Source organism: Amblyraja radiata, chromosome 6 (assembly GCF_010909765.2).
Source record: "Amblyraja radiata isolate CabotCenter1 chromosome 6, sAmbRad1.1.pri, whole genome shotgun sequence".
Lineage (NCBI taxonomy): Eukaryota > Metazoa > Chordata > Chondrichthyes > Rajiformes > Rajidae > Amblyraja > Amblyraja radiata.
Genome location: NC_045961.1, coordinates 102,465,692 through 102,475,624, shown reverse-complemented (window position 1 = coordinate 102,475,624; position 9,933 = coordinate 102,465,692). Strand labels below are relative to the sequence as shown.

General features: G+C 47.2%; 1 long non-coding RNA gene across 1 annotated transcript; it reads left to right on the top strand.

Moving 5' to 3' along the window:
• Nucleotides 1-1,912: 1,912 nt before the first annotated feature.
• LOC116974027 lies at nucleotides 1,913-9,655 on the top strand. The gene is made up of 3 exons (XR_004412263.1): nucleotides 1,913-1,965; nucleotides 3,610-3,611; nucleotides 9,604-9,655. It is a non-coding gene; the product is annotated as an uncharacterized LOC116974027 (long non-coding RNA).
• The last annotated feature ends 278 nt before the right edge of the window (nucleotides 9,656-9,933 follow it).

Sequence of the window (9,933 nt, the reverse complement as noted above, 5' to 3'; positions counted from 1 at the left end):
AAATATTTATGTGTTAAAAATCATTCCCTGAAATTGATAATTCTTTATGAAGTCATGGATCAGATTAAAATGTGGATTGCAGCTTCTGTAACACAGTACGTTAGCTTAGCTTAGAAATAGAGAGCGGGAACAGGCCCTTCGGCCCACTGAGTCCCTGCAGTCCAGCGATCCCCGCACATTAACACTACCCTACACACACTAGGGACAATTTTTACACTTATACAATTGTACCAAGCCAATGAACCTACAAACCTGTACGTCTTTAGAGTGTGGGAGGAAACTGAAAATCTCGGAGAAAACCCACGCAGGTCACGGGGAGAACGTACAAACTCCGTGCGGAGAAGCCTCTGTGGTCAGGATCGATCCGGGGTCTAGGCACCAGCTCTACTACCTTGCCGCATATAACACCCTCTCCCCTTTCTGCCCCAAGACCCCCAGCCCCACTTCCTTTCCCCACCCCCTCCCCCCCCCCTCACCCCTCTCCTGAATCCTGTCTGACCTTGCATCGGTTTTTCCCCTCCCCCCCCCTCCCCCTCCACCTGCATTCCTTCCTCTGGCTTCACAATTCGCCATTTGATCCTCAAGCTTCACAACCCAGAACCCGGGCCGTCATGGTGGCGCAGCGGTAGAGTTGCTGCCTTACAGCGAATGCAGCAACGGAGACCCGGGTTCGATCCCGACTACGGGCGCTGTCTGTACGGAGTTTGTACGTTCTCCCCGCGACCTGCATGGGTTTTCTCCGAGATCTTAGGTTTCCTCCCACACTCCAAAGAAGTACAGGTTTGTATATCTTCTCCGTGGATTGTCACCTTGTCGTGGTGGAGAAGCTTGTGTGGTCCTGAGATCCTGTGAGCGATGCCGTCTGGAGCTATGCTCCTGGTAGGGCCACCCATGGCGGTAAGGTCGAGGGGGAGGTCTCTGACAAAGAGCAATCCAACCAAGACCTCAACGGTGGAACAGGCGGAGGACGATGGCTGACCTTAGTGGAGCGTCACAACGGCTGGGAAGGCGGATGAAGGCTGCAGCAGAAAAGGGTCTCCGGTCGTCTTGGACTCCATGCCACTGGATCCTGACCCAGATCTGTCAAGGACCCCACGTGGGGTGGCTGTCTGTGCACCAGTCTCCCCACGTTAAACAAAGTCACGCACAGGCTTCCTCCAACCCTGGAGACACCCATGGTCAGGTCAGCCACGACCGAAGGGGGCATAAGTACAGGTATTTAGGTTAATTGGCTTGGTAAATTTGAAAATTGTCCCTAGTGGGTGTAGGGTAGTTTTAATGTGAGGGGATCGCTGGTCAGCACGGATCCGGTGGGCCAAAGGGCCTGTTTCTGTGCTATATCTCAAAAGTAAACAAAATTAAATTATGTCTGAAGAAGGGTCTCGACCCGAATTAAGGAGGTCGGCCATTTAGAATAGAGATGAGAAAAAACTTTTTCACCCAGAGAGTTGTGAATCTGTGGAATTCCCTGCCTCAGAAGGCAAAGGAGGCCAATTCTCTGGATGCTTTCAAGAGAGAGTTAGATAGAGTGCTTAAAGATAGCGGAGTCAAGGGATATGAGGAGAAGGCAGGAACAGGGTACTGATTGGGGATGATCAGCCATGATCACATTGAATGGCGGTGCTGGCTCGAAGGGCCGAATGGCCTACTTCTGCACCTATTGTCTATTGTCTATAGTATCATGCTGCCTGACCCACTGAGTTACTCCAGCACTTTGTGTCCTTTTGTGAATTAACCACCATTTGTAGATAGACACAGAAAGCTGGAGTAACTCAGCGGGTCAGGCAGCATCTTGGGAGTAAAGGGTTCGGTGACGTTTCAGGTCGAGACCCTACATCAGATGCCACCTATCCCTTTTCTCCGGAGATGCTGCTTTACCCGCAGAGTTACTCCAGCATTTATCTGCCTTCGGTGCACGTCTTTGGAATGTTGGAGGAGACCGTAGATCTCGGGGAAAGCCCACGCGTTCAGGGGGAGAACGTACAGACTCCGTACTGCATTCTCCAACTCCGTAGTCGGGATCGAACCCGGGTCTCCGGCGCTGTAATCACTGTAAGGCAACAACTCTACCGCTGCGCCACCGTGCCATTCTTCCTTATTTTCAAAATAGGATTAGTGTGAATGGGTAAACACAAAAAGCTGGAGTAACTCACTGAGGTGTCGAATGGGATAGTGGAGGATGGAGTTAAAGGGAAAGGGTTTCTTAAATGTGTGAGCGTAGAGACAGAGGGGTGTAAAATGAAGGTAGAAGCAATAGGTAGCAAGGTGAAAAGTAAAAGTGGCAGGCAGACAAAACCAGGGCAAAAATCAAAAAGGGCCACTTTTCAACATAATTGTATAAGGGGTAAGAGTGTTGTAAAAACAAGCCTGAAGGCTTTGTGTCTCAACGCAAGGAGCATTCGTAATAAGGTGGATGAGTTGAATGTGCAGATAGCTATTAATGACTATGATATAGTTGGGATCACGGAGACATGGCTCCAGGGTGACCAAGGCTGGGAGCTGAACATCCAGGGATATTCAATATTCAGGAGGGATAGACAGAAAGGAAAAGGAGGTGGGGTAGCGTTGCTGGTTAGAGAGGAGATTAACGCAATGGAAAGGAAGGACATTAGTTTGGAGGATGTGGAATCGGTATGGGTAGAGCTGCGAAACACTAAGGGGCAGAAAACGCTGGTGGGTGTTGTGTACAGGCCACCTAACAGTAGTAGTGAAGTTGGAGATGGTATCAAACAGGAAATTAGAAATGCGTGCGACAAAGGCAAAACCGTTATAATGGGTGACTTCAATCTACATATAGATTGGGTGAATCAAATTGGCAGGGGTGCTGAGGAAGAGGATTTTTTGGAATGTATGCGGGATAGTTATCTAAATCAACATGTAGAGGAACCAACGAGAGAGCAGGCTATTTTAGACTGGGTATTGAGTAATGAGGAAGGGTTAGTTAGCAGTCTTGTTGTACGTGCCCCCTTGGGCAAGAGTGACCATAATATGGTTGAGTTCTTCATTAGGATGGAGAGTGACATTGTTAATTCAGAAACAATGGTTCTGAACTTAAAGAAAGGTAACTTTGAGGGTATGAGACGTGAATTGGCCAAGATTGACTGGCAATTAATTCTAAAAGGGTTGACGGTGGATATGCAATGGAAGACATTTAAAGACTGCATGGATGAACTACAAAAATTGTTCATCCCAGTTTGGCAAAAGAATAAATCAGGGAAGGTAGTGCATCCGTGGATAACAAGGGAAATCAGGGATAGTATCAAAGCGAAGGATGATGCGTACAAATTAGCCAGAAAAAGCAGCATACCGGAGGACTGGGAGAAATTCAGAGACCAGCAGAGGAGGACAAAGGGCTTAATTAGGAAAGGAAAAATAGATTATGAAAGAAAACTGGCAGGGAACATAAAAACTGACTGCAAAAGTTTTTATAGATATGTGAAAAGAAAGAGATTAGTTAAAACAAATGTAGGTCCCTTGCAGTCAGAAACGGGTGAGTTGATCATGGGGAACAAGGATATGGCGGACCAATTGAATAACTACTTTGGTTCCGTCTTCACTAAGGAAGACATAAATAATCTGCCGGAAATAGCAGGGGACCGCGGGTCAAAGGAGTTGGAGGAATTGAGTGAAATCCAGGTTAGCCGGGAAGTGGTGTTGGGTAAATTAAATGGTTAAAGGCTGATAAATCCCCAGGGCCAGATAGGCTGCATCCCAGAGTACTTAAGGAAGTAGCTCCAGAAATAGTGGATGCATTAGTAATAATCTTTCAAAACTCTTTAGATTCTGGAGTAGTTCCTGAGGATTGGCGGGTAGCAAACGTAACCCCACTTTTTAAGAAGGGAGGGAGAGAGAAAACGGGGAATTACAGACCAGTTAGTCTAACATCGGTAGTGGGGAAACTGCTAGAGTCAGTTATTAAAGATGGGATAGCAGCACATTTGGAAAGTGGTGAAATCATTGGACAAAGTCAGCATGGATTTACAAAAGGTAAATCATGTCTGACGAATCTTATAGAATTTTTCGAGGATGTAACTAGTAGCGTGGATAGGGGAGAACCAGTGGATGTGGTGTATCTGGACTTCCAGAAGGCTTTCGACAAGGTCCCACATAAGAGATTAGTTTACAAACTTAAAGCACACGGCATTGGGGGTTCAGTATTGATGTGGATAGAGAACTGGCTGGCAAACAGGAAGCAAAGAGTAGGAGTAAACGGGTCCTTTTCACAATGGCAGGCAGTGACTAGTGGGGTACCGCAAGGCTCAGTGCTGGGACCCCAGCTATTTACAATATATATTAATGATCTGGATGAGGGAATTGAAGGCAATATCTGCAAGTTTGCGGATGACACTAAGCTGGGGGGCAGTGTTAGCTGTGAGGAGGATGCTAGGAGACTGCAAGGTGACTTGGATAGGCTGGGTGAGTGGGCAAATGTTTGGCAGATGCAGTATAATGTGGATAAATGTGAGGTTATCCATTTTGGTGGCAAAAACAGGAAAGCAGACTATTATCTAAATGGTGGCCGACTAGGAAAAGGGGAGATGCAGCGAGACCTGGGTGTCATGGTACACCAGTCATTGAAAGTGGGCATGCAGGTGCAGCAGGCAGTGAAGAAAGCGAATGGTATGTTAGCTTTCATAGCAAAAGGATTTGAGTATAGGAGCAGGGAGGTTCTACTGCAGTTGTACAGGGTCTTGGTGAGACCACACCTGGAGTATTGCGTACAGTTTTGGTCTCCAAATCTGAGGAAGGACATTATTGCCATAGAGGGAGTGCAGAGAAGGTTCACCAGACTGATTCCTGGGATGTCAGGACTGTCTTATGAAGAAAGACTGGATAGACTTGGTTTATACTCTCTAGAATTTAGAAGATTGAGAGGGGATCTTATAGAAACTTACAAAATTCTTAAGGGGTTGGACAGGCTAGATGCAGGAAGATTGCTCCCGATGTTGGGGAAGTCCAGGACAAGGGGTCACAGCTTAAGGATAAGGGGGAAATCCTTTAAAACCGAGATGAGAAGAACTTTTTTCACACAGAGAGTGGTGAATCTCTGGAACTCTCTGCCACAGAGGGTAGTCGAGGCCAGTTCATTGGCTATATTTAAGAGGGAGTTAGATGTGGCCCTTGTGGCTAAGGGGATCAGAGGGTATGGCGAGAAGGCAGGTACGGGATACTGAGTTGGATGATCAGCCATGATCATATTGAATGGCGGTGCAGGCTCGAAGGGCCGAATGGCCTACTCCTGCACCTAATTTCTATGTTTCTATGTTTCTATATCTGGAGAGAGGGAATGGGTGACGGTTTGGGTTGAGACCCTTCTTCGGACTCTCGACCCGAAACGTCACCCAATCCTTCCAACCAGAGATGCTGCCTGTCCCGCAGAGTTACTCCAGCATTTTGCGTAAATCTTTGATAAGGGGTAGGCCATTTAGAACGGAGATGAGGAAAAACATTTTCACCCAGAGAGTTCTGAATCTGTGGAATTCTCAGACTCAGAAGGCGGTGGAGGCCAATTCTCTGGATGCTTTCAAGGGAGAGTTAGAGAGAGCGTTTAAAGATAGCGGGGTCAGGGGATATGAGGAGAAGGCAGGAACGGGGTACTGATTGGGAATGATCAGCCATGATCACATTGAATGGTGGTGCTGGCTCGAAGGGCTGAATGGCCTACTCCTGCACCTATTGTCTATCGTCTATTGTCTATGAGGATGATCAGCCATGATCACAATGAATAGTGGTGCTGGCTCGAGGGGCTGAATGGCCAACTCCTGCACCTATTGGCTATTGTCTATTGACTATCACATTGAATAGTGGTGCTGGCTCGAGGGGCCAAATGGCCTACTGCTGCACCTATTGTCTATGCATCTATGTAGCATCTGCAGTTCCTTCCTACACATAGTGTGAATGGGTAATCGATGGCCGGCATGGACTCAGTGGGCAGAAGGGTCTGTTTGCATGCTGTATCTCTAATCCCTTTAATTAGTTTACAGACTTGAGTGCAATCGGCCATTTTATTTAATTATTTTAAGAATGACCGAAGCTGCTGACGTTACACGATGTAAATGGTTTCATCTTAAGTACCCAGCGGTTGCTTTTACACCTGGAATACCGACATAAATAAACCTGAGTGTGGCTTGATGGATCACTTGAATTAAGTTCTCCCCTTAAGAATTTCATTCCCTCTTCAAAAAGCTGTCTTTGCAGGGCTCTTGTTCCTCATTTATTTGCCCATAAAACATCCAATTATTAGCCGAGAGTGGGAAAGAAAACTCATGGTGGAAATAAATATTAGAAATACAGGCAAAGCAAAATTTGTTCTGTGAGGATCAATTGTATAGATGTCTTCTTCATTTTAGGTTGTAAATTGGAATGAAATGTCGGCATTAAAACTACTCAGCATCCTTGGCAATGATTTTACATTTTCTCGACTGAGATTGTTTGCTTTGTTCTGCAATATGCATTACTTACCGTGAGGGATCATCTCACAAGCAACCGGGTCATAGAAAGATAGAAAAATAGGTGCAGCAGTAGGCCATTCGGCCCTTCGAGCCAGCACCGCCGTTCAATATGATCATGGCTGATCATCTAAAATCAGTACCCCGTTCCTGCTTTTTCCCCCATATCCCTTGATTCCTTGAGCCCGAACAGCTAAATCTAACTCTCTCTTGAAAACATCCAGTGAATCGGCCTCCACTGCCTTCTGTGGCAGAGAATTCCACAGATTCACAACTCTCTGGGTGAAAATGTTTTTCCTCATCTCAGTCCTAAATGACCTACCCCTTATACTTAAACTGTGGCCCCTGGTTCTGGACTCCCCCAACATGGGGAACATTTTTCCTGCATCTAACCTGTCCAATCCTTTAAGAATTTTATATGTATCTATGGTGTCCTCTCATCCTTCTAAACTCCAGTGAACACAAGCCCAGTCGACCCATTCTTTCATCGTATGTCAGATCTGATTTAGTTTAGGGAGGAACTGCAGGTGCTGGTTTACACCGAAGATAGATACAAAATGCTGGAGTAAGACAGCGGGACAGGCAGCATCTCCGGAGAGATAGTTGACGTTTCTGATGAAGGGTCTCGACTGAGTCACACCAGCTTTTTGTGTCTATCTTCATATTTAGTTCAGTTTAGTTTCGAGATACAGGGTGGAAACAGGCCCTTCGGCCCACCGAGTCCGCGCCGACCAGCGATGCCCGTACACTATCCTACACACTAGGGGCAATTTACAATTCTCACCGAAGCCAATTAACTTTCACAAAAATGTATATCTTTGGAATGTGGGAGGAAACCGGAGCACACGGACAAAACCCACGTGGTCACAGGATCCTGACTACAGTTGCTGTTTGTGTGGAGCTTGCACGTTCTTCCTGTGACCGTGTGGGTTTTCACCGGGTGCTCTGGTTTCATCCCACATACACAACCAGAGGCCACAGTTTAAGAATAAGGGGTAAGCTATTTATAACGGAGACGAGGAAACACTTTTTCTCACACAGAGTGGTGAGTCTGTGCAATTCTCTGCCTCAGAGGGCGGTGGAGGCTGGTTCTCTGGATGCTTTCAAGAGAGAGCTAGATAGGGCTCTTAAAGATAGTGTAGTCAGGGGATATGGGGAGAAGGCAGGAACGGGGTACTGATTGGGGATGATCAGCCATGATCACATTGAATGGCGGTGCTGGCTCGAAGGGCCGAATGGCCTACTCCTGCACCTATTGTCTATTGTCTGTTGTCTGTTGTCTATTGTCTGTTGTCTATTGTCTAGGCTAAATACATGCAAGTTTGTTAATTTGCTTCTGCAAATTGTCCCTAGTGTGTGGTCAACGTGGACTTGATGGGCCGAAGGGCCTGTTTCCACACTGAGTCTCTAAACTACCATCAGAGGTCAGGATTGAACCTGGTTCTGCTTTGCTGGGAGCCAGCAACTCTATCAGTTGCACTGTTGTGCCGTTAATTAATCCAAATCTACCAGAGCGTAGGGCAGGTTACTACAATTTCTCACCACGGGAAGTGGTAGAGGCCTTCAACAGGAAAGAGAAACATAGAAACATAGAAAATAGGTGCAGGAGTAGGACATTCATCCCTTCGAGCCTGCACCGCCATTCAATATGATCATGGCTGATCATCCAACTCAGTATCCTGTACCTTCCTTCTCTCCATACCCCCTGATCCCTTTAGCCCCAAGGGCCACATCTAACTCCCTCTTAAATATAGCCAATGAACTGGCTATAGATAAGTATATAGTGTCATAAAGTCATACAGCGTAGAAACAGGCCCTTCGGCCCAACGCGTTCATGATGCCCCATCTAAACACGTTCATGATGCCCCATCTAAGCTAGTCCCATTTCCCCGCATTTGGCCCCCTATTGCTCTAAACCTTTCTTATCCGTGTATCTGACTTGGCCTCCACAGCCGTCGGTGGCAATGAATTCCACAATTCCCCGCCCTCTGACTAAATAAATTCCTCCTCATCCCCTTTATAAAGGAACGTCCTTTAACTCTGAGGCTGTGACCTCTGGTCCTAAGTGGGAAACGTCCTCTCCACATCTGCTCTGTCACTATTCGGTAAGTTTCAATGAGCCCCCCCCCCTCATTCTTCTAAACTCCAGCGAGTACAGGCCCAGTACCGTCAAACGCTCATCATATGTTAACCTGCACATTCCTGGGATCATTTTGAGCAATAATTTCATTTACTTGTTCACAGGGGTGTGGGCAGAAGTCACCAGTGAGTGGCAATAGGCAATTCAGCCCATTGGGCTCATGTTATCCCATCATTATTGGCTCCTTGTTTCACGTCAATGGTTCAATCAATGGCACTTTTATTTGTCACATGTACCGAGGTATGGTGAAATTCATTTTTGTATCCAGTTCCTGCCCGCAACTAGAGAGCAATCCTGAACTACTATCTGTCTCAAAGGAGACCCTCAGACTATCTTAGACTGGACTTTATCTTGCACTAAACATCAAGTATCTGTACATTGTGGACGGTTCGATTGTAATCATGTATTGTTTTAGTTTTTAGTTTTACATATGCAACGCGGAAACAGGCCCTTCGGCCGACCGGGTCTGCGCCGACCAGCGATCCCCACACATTAAAGGGCCTGTCCCACCAGCATGCGACTCCATGCGGCAAGCGCGACCTAACGTGGTCGCTTGAGCCGTACGGCCTCGCGGGGCCGGTCCCACTTTGATCGCCGGAGCCGTATGGAGTTGTGCGGAGCTGGTCCCGACATCGCGCGGGGCTCCGAAAAACTGACCGTGTTCTGAAAATCCACGCGGCAACGGCCTGCCGGCACGCAAACGCCTCGACGCCGTACGCACCACCTCAACGGGCATACGCAGTGTCTCGAAGCAGTACGCAGCTTCTTGACGCCGTATGTCATGCGCGAACTTCGCTCGAACTTCACGTCACTGACTCGAACTCCGCGCGGCCCCACGGTTCCGGTTTGGTCGTGCTCGCCGCATGCAGGTCGCATGCACGTGGGACAGGCCCTTAATGCTACCCTACACACACTGGGTACAATTTATACATACACCAAGCCAATTAACCTACAAACCTGTACGTCTTTGGAGTGTGGGAGAAAATCGAAGATCTCAGAGAAAACCCACGCAAGTCACGGGGAGAACGTACAAACTCCGTACGGACAGCACCCGTAGTCAGGATCGAACCCGGGTCTCCGGCGCTGCATTCGTTGTGAGGCAGCAACTCTACCGCTGCTCCACCGCGAAAATTGTCTTTTCGCTGACTGGTTAGAACGCAACAAAAACTTTTCACTCTACCTTGGTACACGTGACATTAAACCTAATTAAGCTTATTGGCTTGAAGGTATTAAATACGCTTTAACCTCAGTTCAGACTTCACATCATAACTGACACAAGCTTTTGTGTTGTAATTTTAGTTAATTACTTCAAGAATTAAATTCCAGCGGTGGGATTTAAATTCA